Raw genomic sequence first — 16,527 nt, 5'->3', positions numbered from 1 at the left:
CTCCTCCTCCTCCTCCTCCTCCTCCTCCTCCTCCTCCTCCTCCTCCTCCCCCCGCTCTCCGATGGCAAGAGTTGGAGCCGCGCTGCTCGCAGCCGCCGGGAAGAGCCGGCGGAGCGCGGGGCAGGACCCGGGGCCCGACTTCGCGGCTCCCCGCTTCGCTGCCGCCGCCTCGCCTCGCATGGCCCGGGCCGGCGCTCCCTGAGCCCGGGGCCGTGGGGCCAGCCGTGGGGCGAGCCGTGGGGCCAGCCGTGGGGCCAGCCGTGGGGCCGGCCGCCGCTCCCCGCCGGCCTCCAGCGGCAGCCGGAGCGCGATGTGCCGCTGAGCCCCGCACCCGGAGCCCGGCCGACAGCCCGTAAGCGCCGCGCCGGGGCCGGGGGAGGGAGGTGGGAGAGCAAACTTCGTGCTGCGCAGGGGGGAGCGGGGCCGGGGGACACCCCGCGGGCTGTGGGGGCACCTTGCGGGCACCTTACGGAGCTTGGGGGCACCTTACGGGGCGCGGGGACACCCTACGAGGTGTGGGGACACCTTACGGGGCTTGGGGATGCTCTGTGGGGTGTAGGGACACCCTACGGAGCATGGGGACACTCTGCGGAGCGTGGGGACACCCAATGGGGTGTAGGGACACTCTGCGGGACATGGGGACACTCTGCGGGGCGTCGGGACACCCTGTGGGGACACCCTGTGGGGCACGGGGACACCCTACAGGGTGTGGGGACACTGCAGAGCATGGGGACACTCTACGGGGTTTAGGGACGCTCTGCAGGGCGTGGGGACACCCCACGGGTGTATGTACACCCTGCAGGGCATTGAGACACCCTACGGGGCCCAGGGAGTCCCTGCGGGGTGTAAGGGTGCGCTCGTGGCCCCACGCTGGGCTGGTCTCGCAGTCCCGGAGCTAGGAGGTGGCCCCGGAGGTGGCTTCGTTCCTCTTTCTGTCCTCTTCTCCAGCACCTTCCCGGCTCTCCCGAAACCCGCTGAGCGGGGCTGTGAGGGAAGGAAGGGGTGCGGTGGTGGGAAGCCGGATGGCTTGGATGGAGAGATATTAAATTATTATTATTTTTTTTTCAGATGGTAATTTGTCTTTGTGGTAGGGGTGGCCCATTAAATTTCAGCTCACGTCCTGATGGAGATCAAAAGCGAAGGGGAGAGGGAGAGGGAAGCAGAGAGCCTTGTGCAGCTCCTTCGCTCCGCGTATTGTTAGAAACTTGTGGGGCAGGGGGGGATAAGGGGGATTCCCAGGAACAACCCTAGCGGATCCAGCTCCGACACCCACACCAAAAGTTGGAGATGTGTATTTTCCAACACTGCCATCTGCTCCGCGGTGCTGCCCAGGAGCGTGCTTGCTGTTACGCCTCGGAGGAAACAAACAAAAGGTTTGCTTGCCAAGTCGGTGCTGAACCTGGCTGTTCACGGGCGTTAGGTGGAGTGCAGGGGAGTATCTGTGTCCTGAAGGCTCGCTGTCCTCAGCTGGCTCAGGTTAGACTCTTTTAGACAATTTCCTGTCCTAAAAAAAGGTCTCCAAACATGGTAGATGCCAGGTCCTGTTTTTTTTTCTTCCTTTTTTTCCTTCTTCTTGAACTATTTATGTCTGGGTATATCGGTTTGGGATCATAGTAAAGTTTCATTTTTTTGTTGTGCAAATGTTCCCTCTCATTACAGAAAATACTTCTCCTAAATTATAGTCTGAGCGGCAAGAGGTTAGCTCTCTTTGCCTCCGGATGGGTTCAGTGGTAGGCTGAGACCCCAAGCTGCCAGCACTGCGAATAAAATAGAACCCAACTAGGCTAAAAGTTATAATGGGCTTTGATTCTCACTGCTGCTTGAGATCAGTGGAGGTCCGGGGTGAGCGAAGGCAAGGAGGAGGAGTGCGAGTAGCTGGAACAAGCTACTCACGCAGAAAAGTGCTCTCGATTATATGTGTGAGTTGTAAGCACCCAAGGGAGAAAACTGGTCATAAACTGCAGGGAAGAAGGCAATGGGAAAAAGAAAAAACCTGCTGGTGTTTAACCAGATAACTCGGGATTTTTTAACAGAGGTTTTCTTTTTAAACAGCTACTTGAACCATCCGTATCTTTTTCCTTCCTTTTTCTCTCCCTTTTGGGCTCAAACTTTTTCTGTTCAGCTTGGGCTGAGCGCTAAGTTGGCTGTGCACGAGGCAGGCTGCACTAGGGGATCTTTGCATTTTCAATGCCGTGGAGGCAATTTCTCTTTTTTTTTTCTCCCCTCTCCCTGTATCTTGCCTTCTTTCCTCAAAGAGATTAAGTTTTTGTCCACCCCGCCAGCGACATGTTAATCCTGGAGTCAGGGGGGCGCGAGATCCCGCCGCCCAGCACATAGATATTGGCTTTGTTCGGCCCCCAGCCCGTGGGACCGCTGGAGTTGGCAGTGGCTGCCCTCCCTGACCTCCCGCCCTCCCCGCACCGAGCTGGGGCAGCTGGCGAGGAGAAAAGGAGCAAACTCCAGCCGGTGAAAGAGAACAGCCCCGGGAGACAAAGGGCTTCGGCAGGGAGACGCGGGGGGTGAGGGGCTGTGTGGGGAAGGACTCGTAAGGAGGTGGCCCCGTCGGATCCCACAGGCTGGAGGAGGTGGCGTGGGGACGGGTCCGCGAGGAGCCCGCACAGCCCGAGGGGGACCCCATGCAGGTGGTGCCATGGGGCTCTGGTTGTTTGCAGGAAGACGAAGCAAGTGCCCAAGCAAAATGGCTTTGGTAGTCTGGTACGATTGCTGTTTATTCTCCAAACAGAAAGCTGGCTTAGGGGAACGTACACCTGGGCTTCACGGTCTGTGCTTCTCTGTAGCTTACCCTGGAGTCAGTCGGAAAAGTCTGCTGGACTTAGGCTGGGACACGCTCAGCCCTTAGTGGGGAACGCGTCCTTGGAGAGCAGTGGCTGTGTGATGCTAAATGTGGCTCGAGCAACATGTTTCTACTCCAGCCAGGCTTAGTAATCGCGTGAGCAGTCTCGTTAGGGTTAAATAGGACCATCTGCAGGAGTATGTTTTGCTGGAAACAACCACACTGCGAGAAAAGTTTGTGTGTGAAGCCTAGGCTGTTGCCTTGCTGTTTGGCAAAAGGGGGCAGTATCAAACAATACCACAAAGAAATCCACCGTGCATCTGCCTCCCTGCCTCGAGGACTGATGCGTGCTGTTTCTGCTGGGACCTGGGAGCTCGGGCTGTTTTCCGGAAGCCCTTACTCAGGTGGTTCCTTACACAGACATCAGCGAAGTTAATTGAGTGCGTAAACGAGGCAGGATCAAAGCTGGCGCTCTTTTACTTCAGGGCTGCATCGCTTCCATGTGCTGGCCTGGCCAGGGAAGGCTCGGCAATGTAGGATAACATCGCATGATTTCAGAGCCACTTGGGTTCGCGTTCAGGAGGCTGGCAGCAGTAACCCTAACCTGCCCTTACACCGCTGATTTTAGGGATGGCGTGGTGAGGCCCTAGGCTTGGAGTGCCGGCCCTATAAATGCCCTTCGAGGAATTGTCATCGCTGCTTTCCTTAGTAAGAAAAGTGAACGTTTTCTCTTCTAAATTTAACTTTGTTTGAGAACTCATTTGCTTCCAGCCGAGAGAAATATATCGATCCAGCATACAAAATACTGCTTTTAGAATGCGTTCAAAAGCCTTTTCACCTTTTATTTATCCGCACGCCTGGAACCATTGGATCACCACCCACTAGTTAATTTTTTACTGAGCAGTGTTACAGAGGGTCTCTCGTGGGGAAGCCGTGCTGGGCTCCAGCCATGCTGGGTCTCGAGAGCAGCTCGGCCCTGGGAGGGGAGTGGTAAGGGATGGGGGGCAGTAAGGGATGGGGGGCGGTAAGGGATGGGGGGCGGTAAGGGATGGGGGGCAGTAAGGGATGGGGGGCGGTAAGGGATGGGGGGCGGTAAGGGATGGGGGGCAGTAAGGGATGGGGGACAGTAAGGGATGGGGGGCGGTAAGGGATGGGGAGCCGGCCGGCACCGCAGCCACATCCCGCTGTCGGAGCAGCGCCCAGCCCCACGGTGCAGGTGCTGCCCGGTGTGAAGGCGGCAGCTGGGTTTGCCTCGGCTCAGAGCATCCCTGACTCCTGGTGTAGGACCGAGGAAGGGCGAGGGAATCGAATGCAGGTAGTGGTGGAGGCGATTTGGGGCCGTTCTCCAGGGGTGGAGTTGGTATCACGGCCTGCTGAGATTGCAAAGTAAGGCCTGGGTGATGGACTTACCTCTTATAGACTGAATGCTGCGAGGGTGAACTGCCGCTCCTGTAGGTTGCATCCTGGTTATTTAGTGCCCTTTTAGGTTGCATCCTTGTTCTTTGTGTTGGTGTTGAACTCCATGGACACAAGCCGTGGGGTACGAGGGTGCTGTCCCTGCTGTGCCTTGAAGGGGGCTGTGTTCGAATAGGAGTGCTGTTGACTTTGAGAATCAAATAACAGTTCTTTGTTACTGCTCAGTTGCTTTTTTTTTTTCTTTTTAAGGAGGAAAATCTCACTGAAGAGCATGTGTCTCCTAGTCTTACTGTAGGTCATTGTTCCTCTTCCTTTTACGCTGTGGGCTGCTGACTTCCAGCACTCCCAGAACCAGAACTCATCCCATTTCTGCCCACGGTTGCAATTTTCGTTAGTTTCTGTGGTAGCTGTCTGCATACGAGATACGAGGCTTTGACAGGTATTTGAGCCTGCAGCTTCTGTGGACAGTGCCTTGCTTGCTGGAGGTTATTCTGCAAGCACGGTTAGCCTCGGTATTTATTTCACCTCTGTTCTCATCGGTGTCCAAAAAACACTGCCTGACAGCCGTTGTTCCTTAGCCCGGGCTCAAAGCGTGTGAGCAGCAGAGCTGGGAAGGCACGAGGGTGGCTCTCGGTATGCAAGGTCTCCTTGACTACAGCACTACGACTCCCAGAGTTACCTCTGCTGCAGCACCCGCACAAAGCTCTCGCTTTTAAGGCCCGTGCAAAAGAGCTCAAAGTGATTTTCCGGCGATGAGCGGCGGTACTTCGGGTACTGCTGTTACCTAATGTGGATCTACAAAGCGAACGGTTCTGTTTTGTGCCAGGCTGCAGTAAGTCTGGCAGGTGATTTGCATGTGAAGGATGTTACCAAGTTACAGCGTATGACTCCAAATTGGTGACGGGGCTATTCATGTGCTTATAATTAGGCATACCCCAAAGCACTGTGTTGGTTAAGGACCGGTATGTCTTTATTTACTTTTTAGTAAGCTTTAAATGAGATCGTAAGTAAACATGCTGATTGCTAGTCTTAATCCTCAAATCAGTTGTGAACACATCGGGAGTTTCTAAGTCATCTGTGTAATTTCGTTGCTTTTCAGTAAAGGGGTCATTTGTGGAGAGAGCAGGGGATATTTTCTTCCCATACGCCTGGTCTTGCAAGGTGCTGCATGTTCTTGGTTCTCATTAACGTTTCTCTGGGAAACAGCATCCTGCACCCCCAGACCCCGATAAACACAGGGCCCTGTGGGTCTCCTGCTTTGTGCAGCAGGCAAAATGCTTTGGGGCTTGGTAGTCCCCATATGTAGCGTGCTCTCCATTAGGCTGTTGCTAAAAGCCATATAAATTGCACCGCGCCGGTTTCAAAGGTTTGACTTTATCCATTGTGCAGCACCGTGTGACCATCTGGGACACAGCAACCTGCGGAGAAGAAGCGCAGTGAGCGGTTTGATCTCGGCCGAGTGCTGCGCTGAACTCAAAGGCTCAATCACGGCTTCGTATCCGCGAGGCAGCCTCAGCAATTGGGAGCAGCGTGTGGGGACCTGGTGCTGCAAAATGGGTCCTCCGGCAGCCTCGAGCCCTCTGTGCTACGGAGGAGAGGATCAGATGGCGAGCTGAGATGCTGTCCGCGCCCCTGCGCAACAGCCAGCCTGAGTCCTGCTTAGGCAGTCTGCGAGCCATTTGCAGTTTAAGGGTTTGTGGCTTCTGAAGTTTGTGTATTTTGCAGATTGCTCGTGCCATAGTCTTCAAAAACTGTTAGCTTTTCAGGCAAGCAGATGGCTTTAGCAAAATAAATTTGCTGGCACCTGGAACAGGTGGATCTGGAATCAATTTATGCGGTGTAATTTTTTCCACACCCCTTTTGGAATAATTTTATACCCTGGAGCCACCTAAGATGCTTATTATGTAGCCAATAGGGAGCTGCTTCTGTCTGACTACATAAGATTTTACACATCTTTTATAGCTAATGCCGAGATTGAAATGCAAAATTTAGTGCTGGGAGTGCATGCGAATTTGTGAAACTCCCGGGAGAGAATGTGGGTGCATGTATCAGTGAATGAATTATGCTTCTCCATAGACAGAGAGGGCTTTTTTTAGTGGTAACAAATGTCCTGTGTTCAGTGTTTGTCATTTTAAAAGTAGTATTTTTCATTTCAAGTGCGAGCCCCGTACAGGTTACTGATGTAGAGTAAAAATGAAAAAAATACCTTTAACTGCAGCTGAAAGGATGACAATCAAAGTTTCGGATGTGGTGCAAAAGTAGGGATGGAGCTGGCGTTTCCAGTACGGCTGTGACAGGTACGAGTGGTTACCTGAGAAGGGAAGGATGCTCTGTGAGAAGGGGAGGATGCTCTCGAGGGGCAGGGAGCAGACCCCGGATGAGGCCTTGGCCGCATCCTTGTTCTTGCAACAGAAGCAGGGCCAAGCAGCTCACCTGGCTGGGGAGGTTCCTGGTGACTCCAAAAGGGCTTTGAGCGGGCTCTGGGACCGTCTGCACAACTCAGGTGTTGGGTTAGGGACCAAATGTGGGAAGGGTCTGGGGCCAGCCCTCGGAGGGAGGAGGATGCTGCCTGCGGCCGGCCTGCTGTACAGGTTGAATCTCTCTGCTGTGTTTCCTGGCCACGTGGAAGTTGTTTAGCCTGCAGTTTCAGCTAAAGGTTGCTTATTTATCTCCTACAATGCTGATTTACAATAGATCAAAGATTAGCGGGAAAAAAGAAGACGAGAAAGGAAAGGGTAGGAAGTTCACTCTGGATAATTCAGTTTGACAGGCTAATATAGTAAATTCAAGAACGCCGAGCGAGAGGCGCATTTTGGAGCCTGTCTGTGTAATGCAGGGAAGGAAAACTTGGCAAGGTCTCAAAAGTTTGTTAGAGTGATTACAGATCCCCCCGCTCTGCCTCACGTTCCTTTCTCTGCTCTCTCTTCCTGATTGAAGGCGACTGTCTGCCAGAAGGAGATTTTCAAACACATGATTTGGACGGGGCAATCAGTCTGCATTTATAAATCACTTAATATTTCACTCTCCGACCTTTTTGGGGTCCGCTCCACATCTGAAGGGCATTTTCATTAAAAATACAAAGCTGAGGCTCAATTCCTGCCTGCGTCCAAGGTGCTCCTCCAGTCTAAGAGAGCTCAGCTTTTGTTGGTAAGTGCAGCCAGAAACCACCTATTTAAAATAAAAGACCATTAGTGGCTTGTGGTAGGATGAAACAGCTGAGAGATACATGCTTTATTCAACATGAGCAACTTAGGACCATGCACTGTGACTTCGGCTCTGAGCTGCTGTTCGTTACTGATGGAAGGTGCTGTCAAGTAGCATATAATGCAAGTGATGAGGAATTGCACAGTTCCTGATTTGTGACGATAATTAAGTGATACGAGAGTACAACTCCCCCTTAGTTCTGTTTTGACGACAGTGCTAGGCAGTCAGAAGTAAAAATCATCGGGGAGAGAAACTGAGGCACGGAAGGACTGCGGCCTGGAGCATTTTGTGCTCGTCTGTTAAAGGTATCACGAAGCGTAAGGAGGCAGATGGGCGCCAGGTAGGAGGGATTGCCAGGGACCGAAATCAGTAGGAATTAGACTTTGACATCTGTGGAGAGTCAGGTGTTACATGACTTGCTCGAGGTCACACAGCGAGTTAGTGGCAGAGGTAAGGTTACAACCCCTGGAAACGCTTACTCACATCCTTAACTCCAAATATGTGGTTACATCCCGTGAATTAAATGCTTCGTCTCGCTGCTTTCCTGGACCAGAGCTCTAGACTTGTGCCTTCCAAGACTACGCACTTGCTAAACATTGCCAGGAGGTTACCTGGTCCTGCGAATGCTTTACTCACCCGAGAAGTTCAGTTCGTTGGGGTGACTGCAATTGGAGAAAATGATTGCAGGTGCACAACTGGCCCCAATGTTTTGCAGATGGAACAGGGATCATTCCTGCATTATGTACTTTCATATATGCACGTGCACACGCATCTATATGGATTGAATTAAAACAAAAGCAAGTGATTAACGTCTTTAAAATTTAACATTTTCCCCCTTAACCAACAGAAGTTGTTCCCAAGAGAGTAATTTACTACATATCTTCGGTATTTGTACAGGACTGTACATCAGGAATACAAAACATGATGTTGCTAATGCTGTGTGTTCCCTCTAATGGGTCTTTGAAATATTAAAACAACTTATATTTGGAATGAGCTTTGCACACCTTCCTGTCTGTGGTTGCTTTGCAAATCCAGGCTTCACTGCTTCGCTTCAGAAAATTATGAGTTTATTATACTCCTGGAATGCTAATAGCACTTCATTTTTTCCCCAAAATTTCTTCTTCCTATTTATTTATTGATTCTTCATTTGAGCACAGTTTCACAGATAATGATGATGCTACTGAGAATAACTGGTATGAGTTAATTTTGAGGAGGCTGAAGTTACTGTGCCATCCTTCTTTGCCAGGAACCTCTCTGTAATATTCATAAGCTGAGGCATCTAGGATGCTGAATTAGTTAAGAAGACGACTGCATAAGATTACTCCCAATGTTATATTTCATTCTTAGATTCATAAAGACAAAGCGTGTCGAGGCTGACAAATCTAAATTTAATTTTTCATTGAAAACCCATTGGCAGATTTGCAGATGGCAGGATTTAGGCAAGCAGTCTCTGATGGTCACTTAGTCTTTACTCGGATGAATCACTTACTGACTTGTGAGTGAACACGTGTGAACCAGAGATTTTAGCATTTCACCCTTTAGTTTACATTTTACTTTTGTTTCCAGGGATTCCTCCCCATCCGAATCCCTCCTCCCACAGTGATGGATGAGGACTCCAGAAAGTGCTTTCAGTCATTTTCTCTGTCTTCCCTGAGGCCACAGGACTTCCCTGAGCTGATTCACGTTCAAGCTGGTCATTTGTTCTAAACAAGCACCCAATTTTGATTTAAATATTTCTGAAGGAAGAGAACATCCTGCAATTCTTGGTTAAATGTTAAAAATTCAGCAGCCCTCATGGTTATATTGCCTCTTACTTTCTCAGTTGCTAGCTTCTTGGACTTGTTATGCTCTCATCTGGAGAGCAGAGCATCCCATTTGCTTGCGGTGGAAGTACTTGTGAACTGCAATCAAGTCAGCTCTTAATTTCTCTGTGATACTGCAGTATTACACTGGATTCTTCTGTGGTTTTTCAGTCCTTATGTCAGCCTGATGGCTCTTCTCTGAACACTTCCTGAGGATGTTAGTGGCCAAAGAAGACAGAGTGATGATGCTGACAGCTGCAGAGACTGGGGAGAACTGGAACAGCACAGATTACAGAGCAGGACTGAGCAGATAGTAGGAAGTAAGGACTATATGGCAGATAAAGTTGGAAGGCAAAAAAAGAAGCATAGTGGCATACGAAGCTCCTGGCATGAGCAGCCTGGTTTAATTTATGCCTGGGGAAGAGCTGGAGTAGCTGTAGTGTTGAAAGACAACAGCATGTTTTTGCTGGCAGAGGAGGATGGCTGGGAGGTGGGCAAGGACTGCAGCAGCAGTAGTGCTTGTAAATCAGAGCAGCGTTGTATCAGAGGAGCTCTCTGTGGGAAAATTTCAAAACATCTGTCTGCACTTTGCTTGGGCACAACCAAACTCTTTCTTTCAGTTCAGTCTGAATTTCTGGCGAGGCAGCCGTTCTGTTCTTGCAAATGTAAGGTCTGATCCTGCCGAACCAAACCTACTTTTGCAATTTGTGCAAATGCACAAAGTGTGCACAAAGGAGTGCACAAATGAGTAACATCTGAAGTGTTACTCATTTCAGTGAAATGACCTGTAATGAGAATTTACTGGCCTGGGTTCTTGATTGCTAACACAAGGCAAGCACCATTAACTATCCCAAAAGTTATACCAGTGTACGGCTGGGCTGTACTAACCCTAACTGAGATACTTGTGATCTGAGAGGGCGAGAACCTTCCCGTAAGTAACCCGATTTCTGTTTTTAGTTTGGAAAGATGTTATCATTTAATGAAAACTCTTTGTTTTCTGGCAGCGTACTAGGCTATCCATTTGCAAAGCTCTCAAAGGACTTGGACATCTGTGAAAAGTGCAAGAGTTTAATTCTGCCCTCAGCTACGCTAGTGCAGCCTCAGTGAGGAGCTGCAGTTGTGCTTGACTGATGACTAATAAATAGTGTGAGTCCAGGTACTCAAGGACAAATTTGTACCTCTTTGTCCTTGTTGCACAGGGATGGTGTTGGACCAGAGGCACATTCCGAAATAAGGTGTGCAAGATTATGCTATTGCAAAACCCAGTGCCAAGAAAAGCATTTCCAGTTTTAATTAAAACAAAACCCCAAACAACAAGATCTCTATTTCTGTTGAATTGTAACCTTCCCAGACGTTTGGGCATGAGATGCAGAAGTAATCGATTAGAAACACAAGTAAAATAAGAAGACTTTTTTTTTTTTCTTTTTCCAAGCTGATTCAACTGAAAAAGGGGAAAAAAAAAACCTGAAGATTTTCCCTGGGTCGAGTAAGACTTCTCTCCACATATAGACCAAATGAACTGCTGAAGTGCTTCAGTGAAGTTAGCACAAGGCCCTGAGCCAGTGGGATTATTTACATGGCAGACTGCTACCTGGTCAAATCCGGGGTTTAAGTACATAGCCTGAAGAACTGGGAATAATCTGATGTCTGCAGTTCGAATGGCCTGAGGTATTTGCAGAAGAGATAATGGCCTGATCCTGCACCAAGAGATATCAGTAGCAAAAATTCCATGTATGTAAGTTAACACTGGATTTCTCTCTTAAGAAAAAAATCAGTACGCACCTTGTAGTTCTTATCGAAGGACTGTTTGGTTTTGAGATTGGCATACTGCCGAAGTCAGGACTGCATGAGTTGGCCCCAGGTTTTCAACCTGACAGTACCTCTTTAAAATGCAGCAGTATAATTTCAACATCTCTTATTTGTTTTGAATAGCAGAGCTAACATGTCTGTCAGTCACAATGACTTGATAGACGTGATTAAAAGGCAGGGGATCAGGAAAAATGTGTGCTTATCACAGCCAACCCTCCCCAGTGAAAAAGTAAGTGGCTCAGTGGCATATTTGCAATTGAGGTGTAACTGAAAGCATTTTTGGAAATGTACTTTGTAGACTGCTTTGAAATGGTGTTTTCTATTATGACCAGTTTCTGGAACAGATTATCATGATTGTAAGAAGCACTTCAAAGCAGATTGATGTAGGAAGATCTTTCCCTGAAAACTTTGGCTTCTATGTAAGACAGAAAGCTACAAATGTGTCTGCAATCTGTGTTGTTTCAGCTACAACAGCATTTATTTGATAAAAGTGGGCTGCTATTAATTTCCAAAATACTTTGTATTTTGCTGGTCCCTCTGTTTCACAGAGGGTTTCAAAGGCTGTGTTTCCTTTCTCCCATACGCTCCAAATTTCTGTTTTGTATTTTCTAAGGGCTGAGACTTAAACATTGTAATAAAATACTGAATTGCATCCGATAAACAGTCAGACGCTAATTTAAAGTATCAATGGCCAGACTTCCATAAACAGATCTTGACGCATCATCTGCGCCATTCCCTGACCTTACACAGGATCAGCTCCACCTCCACCATTCAGCTGCCATCAGCGGTAGCTAAATCTTGGGAGGAATTGGAGAATGCTAGCAGATACACTTCAAATATGTCAATCTCTGAACTTCCACCTACAAGGCAAGCTACATGGCATTTCAGCAAGACTCCCAGAAAACTTTACTTGTAGGCTAAGATCTATACCTGGGAGAACTGAAGTCTTCTACATACGTGCAAACACAGGAGCAATCTGTGCCACAAAAGGCCACTTTCTGGTTGGTATGAAACCAGGTGGTAATAATACATTGGAGTGTGGCGACACGCCAGTAAATAATTCTTGGTTTTCAAGGGTATTGAAAAGGGAGGAAGCTCGTGCAGAAAATGAAAGGCAACAGGAAGAAGAAAGATAAGAAGCAACTAGAACTGTTTTACTCCACTATGTTTGGTAGCACATGTAGAGGACAGGAAGAAGAAATTAAAAAAAGTTGTCATGTTACTTTGTATCTCCTCCAGCTGGAATATATCAAGCCCATTGCATCGCCCTTTATGTGATTCCTAAACAGACAAGTTTCCTTTTTACCAGGGAAGAAGCTGAGGGAAAGAGAACTTGAGTCACTTGTCTTAGCTCATCGAGGGAGGCAGTGTATGCGAGTCCTGCAGTTACAGTCACTTTTTCGTGCTTGACAGCAGAAGTATGATGAATTATTTGCGTTAAAGCAGAAGAGCCTTGAAGTAGTTCCTCCCCTTTTTGGGAAATTATTCTTTCCTATAAAGCAAGGCCAAATGCTGTGTTGATGGATCTTTTATGAATACTTATGGTAAAGGTTAAAAAACGTGATTTTTTTTTTTAATCTACAATGTCATCGAATGACCATTTCTGACACGTAAGTTTGAAATCAAAATATTATGTTGCTTTTCTGTTTCATTTCTTCCAATAACTAGAGCAATACTCTTTGTATGCTGTAATCCATGGAAATACTCGCCGTATGCTATAATCTGTGGATTCAGTTCAAAGTTGCCGTCTTGGTGTCAGAAACCCCACCAAGAACTTGCCTTTACTCTTTCGCTCATGTGGTGCTTGTCACCTTCCAGAGGGTGGGAGTCCATCTGGTTTCGTAAGGAAAACTGCTGTTGGCAGTGAGACTCCTCCACCCAGCTCATGCTGGAGGTTGTGTCTTTGCCTTCCTGTAGCCACACCGTGCCCAGCAGTCCCCGCGTAACGCAGGGATGGAGGGATCTGCCTGGGAGATGTGGTAGATAAATGAAGCGACCTTGTTTTTCTCTCTAAAGAAATGCAGATCACTTTTGAACAAGCTTCTAAAGCAGATAACTCTCTGAGCCTTTTCTTACCCTTTCTTTTCTCCAACATAGAAAATTATTAGCCAAGCACCGCTTTTGTCTGTATTTTTAGTGGGCATAAATTTATCTACTTAATACATAGTATGCTTCTTGCATCTACACATAATTAAATCATATTTGTTCTTAGAAACTATTCATCTAGTGTAAACCTGCTTCCTGAGTAAATATTCCTTTAATTAGTAGAACAAATAGATTGCGGGATTTGGAGTTGATTATCACAGCATTCCTTTCCCTGATGTCTGCTTCAGATCTGCACAATGGAGAGGTGTGCTAAATACAGCCGCGGAACACAGCAGCAAGCTTTTTTGCAGTTTGAAAATAAATACGCCTTCTGAATACTTCACACCTACGGAACCCTTCATTTGGGGATTACAAAGTGCTTCACCACGCTGTGTGGGTATTATTCGTTTCCCTTTTAGAGGAGGATAAACTGAAACGGAGAAATTAAGGCCAAAATGCTACATCCCCACGTTGTGTTAATAGGGGAAGCTGTACCAAGATGTGTACGGTCTCCAGCCAGGCTCAGTGGCTTGGGACGGGGGTGTGCAGGCAGTAGCAGAGCTGAGAGGGGAGTGCAGCCTTCCTGGATATTTTATGTTGGGACCGTATGGGGGCAACTCCCGAGAATTTAGGGGAGAAATCTGTTTCCTGCGGGAGGAGTGTTTAGGAGTTATCAGCGGCTTCATGTTTCCTAACTGCAGGGTAAGGAGTTCCTACTAGGGGAGGGCAGATTTTGAGCTCAGACTTGCTCCTGCTGAGTTAATTAACTTGACTTTAAATCAGTTCCTCTTCTGAGCTGGAGTTGCTTATGTGGGAAAGAGAGGGAAGAGGCCCCGGCCAAATGAAAGCCCCCGGTAAGGACGCAGGTGAACAAGGCTTGTAAATGACAGCCCTGAGACTGAGCAGAAGAGTGTGTCTGCCAGTGAAATGCCACTGTTTGGATGTATCCTTAATGAAAGGAAAGGTTTTACTCTGCAGTCAGCAGCTGAACATCCCTTCTGCTCTTTGAGCACGGCATGGCTTTGCTTCAGGGGTGCAGTGAACAGAGGTGGCATTTGGAGGAGACTCGGCAGTGTCAGAGCTGATGGATGGATGCCGTGAGATCCCGCGTGTGTGGGGACAGCTTTTTGTGTCTGCTTGGCTTTGGATGGGGGTAAATTTGTAAAACCATCCCGCCTCACGCACATACTGACTTCCAAAAATGCTTTCCTCTTACTGTTCCTGGAGCTATTAGATGTAGCTGAACCTGCTCAGATAATGGACTGTGAAGGAGGGAATATGTTGCTTAAACAAAAACATCTTTAGCAGCTAACAGGGTTAGTTGTTTTTATTTCTCTCGACATATTTACTCTAGCTCTGATAGCTCAAGGGCTCTCCTTCATGGCTCTGAAGGCTTTATTTTAGCAGGACAAGCATCAGCCGACCCGGTAAGCACCTCCTTGTTGGATGTTGGTGGTGCTAATGCAGCCCGTGCTTCGTCTCCTAGCTCAGGTGTGCCTACCTGCGTGGTTCTGCAGTGATAACCAGAGGGTGCCTTCCTGTGGTTTGGTGTAATCCTCTTAACCGCAAGAAGATGTTCTCATTGTGTAATACACTGTCCACTTGGGAGTTAGCAGGAAATACCTATTGCAATTCAGATTTACATCCTGGATTATTGGGCAATAATTTCCTCGTTGCAGGCAGGTTCTGCCTCCCTCAGAGGTCAGATGGCGCGGGGACGGGAAGTTTAAGCCAGCTCCAAGAGGATGTCTGACGAGAGCTCTTTGCCTCGACTTTCCACCGTGGAAGGGTGTGAGAGAGTACATGGGATCTGTTTTGTTCATTGAGATCAGAAATCCTTCTGGGATGAGAAGTTGCCCCACAAACATCAACGGCACCTTGTGCCGCGCCGCTGCGCTTCGTGTGGAACCACTACCTGCCTGTGGGACACGAACAGCAGCGGCAATCCGTCTGAAATGCAATGCCCCGTGCTTTAAATGCTTTCACTTTGTTTTCAGATAACAATCTCTTAGCTCTTTGAGGCATTTAGCGAAAATTGTTTTAGCATGACTGCAGCATCTCAGAGAGCGTTGTGTGTGTTTTCGTGTGGGTAGGAGCTGAAACCACGCGGTGCTGCCGCAGCCGTAGCGCTTTGCTGTGCTGTGGCAGGTAGGATCGATTTTACAGTTAGGTGAGACTGATTTCAAATGTTCCTTTATTGAGTTTATTGGCACCTACAACTAACAGTGTTAAAAGGTTAACTGGTATGCACGTTAAGCTGCACACAGCCCAAAAAATTTGTGTGGAGAATCAAAACAGTAGTCTCCTGTGAATGGTCCCTTCACCCGTCAAAATGTCTGTGTGCGGATGTTGAGGCTTGATGAGGTTGTTTAAGATCACTGGATACTGTAATCTTACAGCTTTTCTGTGCCTCTTGTGGATAATATTCCTGGCTGAACGCTGAACTGAAGGAAGGGCAGAGCGGGCTCTTGAGCAGAAAATAGATGGAAGACTTGGAGCATTCCCGAGACGTCTGGGATCCGTGGCTGGCATCAAGTTGTGCTACAGGCCTACTGCGTGAACACGAGCATGTCCCACACATGCTTCGTGCTTCCTTACTCAGCCCCTTAGAAAGCAGACGGTACTTCGGAGATGATATGAGGTTTCTCTGGGATTTGTAAAGCTCTGGGAACACCTTGTCTGGGCCAGCTACAGAACTGCAAGTACTGCTATTGCTTGGAGTCAGGTAGTCCTGTGAAAATGTCACCTCCTTTGGTCCACATTAACAGTTAGAAAGGGACAAGAACTGAGCGAGAAAGAGAGATGTGTGCTCTGATTGCTTAAATATCAGTGTGGGAATCGGTAAGTTTTAACTTCTAAACTCATCCCTACCAGCAGCTCACTCTTTGCCTTGGGCAAACGATGGGAATCAGCAACAGGCTCCTCAGTTGAAGTAATAATACATAAGAAAAAGAAGAGAAAAAAAAGACATTTTCTAGAGTTGTTGTGGGAATTAATCAGAGATTATTTTAAAGTATTGCCTGAAAAGTGCTACATATTTCAAATGGTTTCCTCTCTCTGCATATTAGTTGTATGCATAGGAGAAAATCAGTCTGAAGCACAGCTCTTGTTTGGTGATTTCGATTTGAAATGACCCTTTCTTTCATCAAAACAACAGAAAGGACAGATGTGTGTTATTAAAAAACAAGATGTTCTCGTTAAAACTGGCAGCATTATCTCTGAAACCCACCCTGCAGGAGCAGTGCTTGCAGAAAAACTGGATTCCCACCAGTTAGCTGCTGCTAACTCTTTCACTTCATGCTCCAAATTGCTTGCAGAGCAGCTGGCATTAGCCACCCTTATTTCCTTTGATGCAAGAAGTGTGCTTTTCCCGTTCTCAGATTCCTCCACACCTGTGCTCCCAGTAACAGGCGGTGA

At 48.0% G+C, this 16,527-nt stretch overlaps 1 protein-coding gene across 6 annotated transcripts in view; it reads left to right on the top strand.

The window, feature by feature from the left end:
- Positions 1–40: 40 nt before the first annotated feature.
- Positions 41–16,527, top strand: part of SEMA5B (semaphorin 5B) — a 261,572-nt gene continuing 245,085 nt past the window's right edge. For all 6 annotated transcript variants that reach the window (XR_014585958.1, XM_083841544.1, XM_083841547.1 and 3 more), the window contains exon 1: positions 41–352. The gene's annotated coding sequence lies outside the window, so the exon portion shown is untranslated. The remainder of the gene's footprint in view (positions 353–16,527) is intronic.

This window comes from Anser anser (assembly GCF_964211835.1).
Source record: "Anser anser genome assembly, chromosome: 6".
Taxonomy (NCBI): domain Eukaryota; kingdom Metazoa; phylum Chordata; class Aves; order Anseriformes; family Anatidae; genus Anser; species Anser anser.
This window is presented reverse-complemented; position numbering and strand designations above follow the sequence as displayed.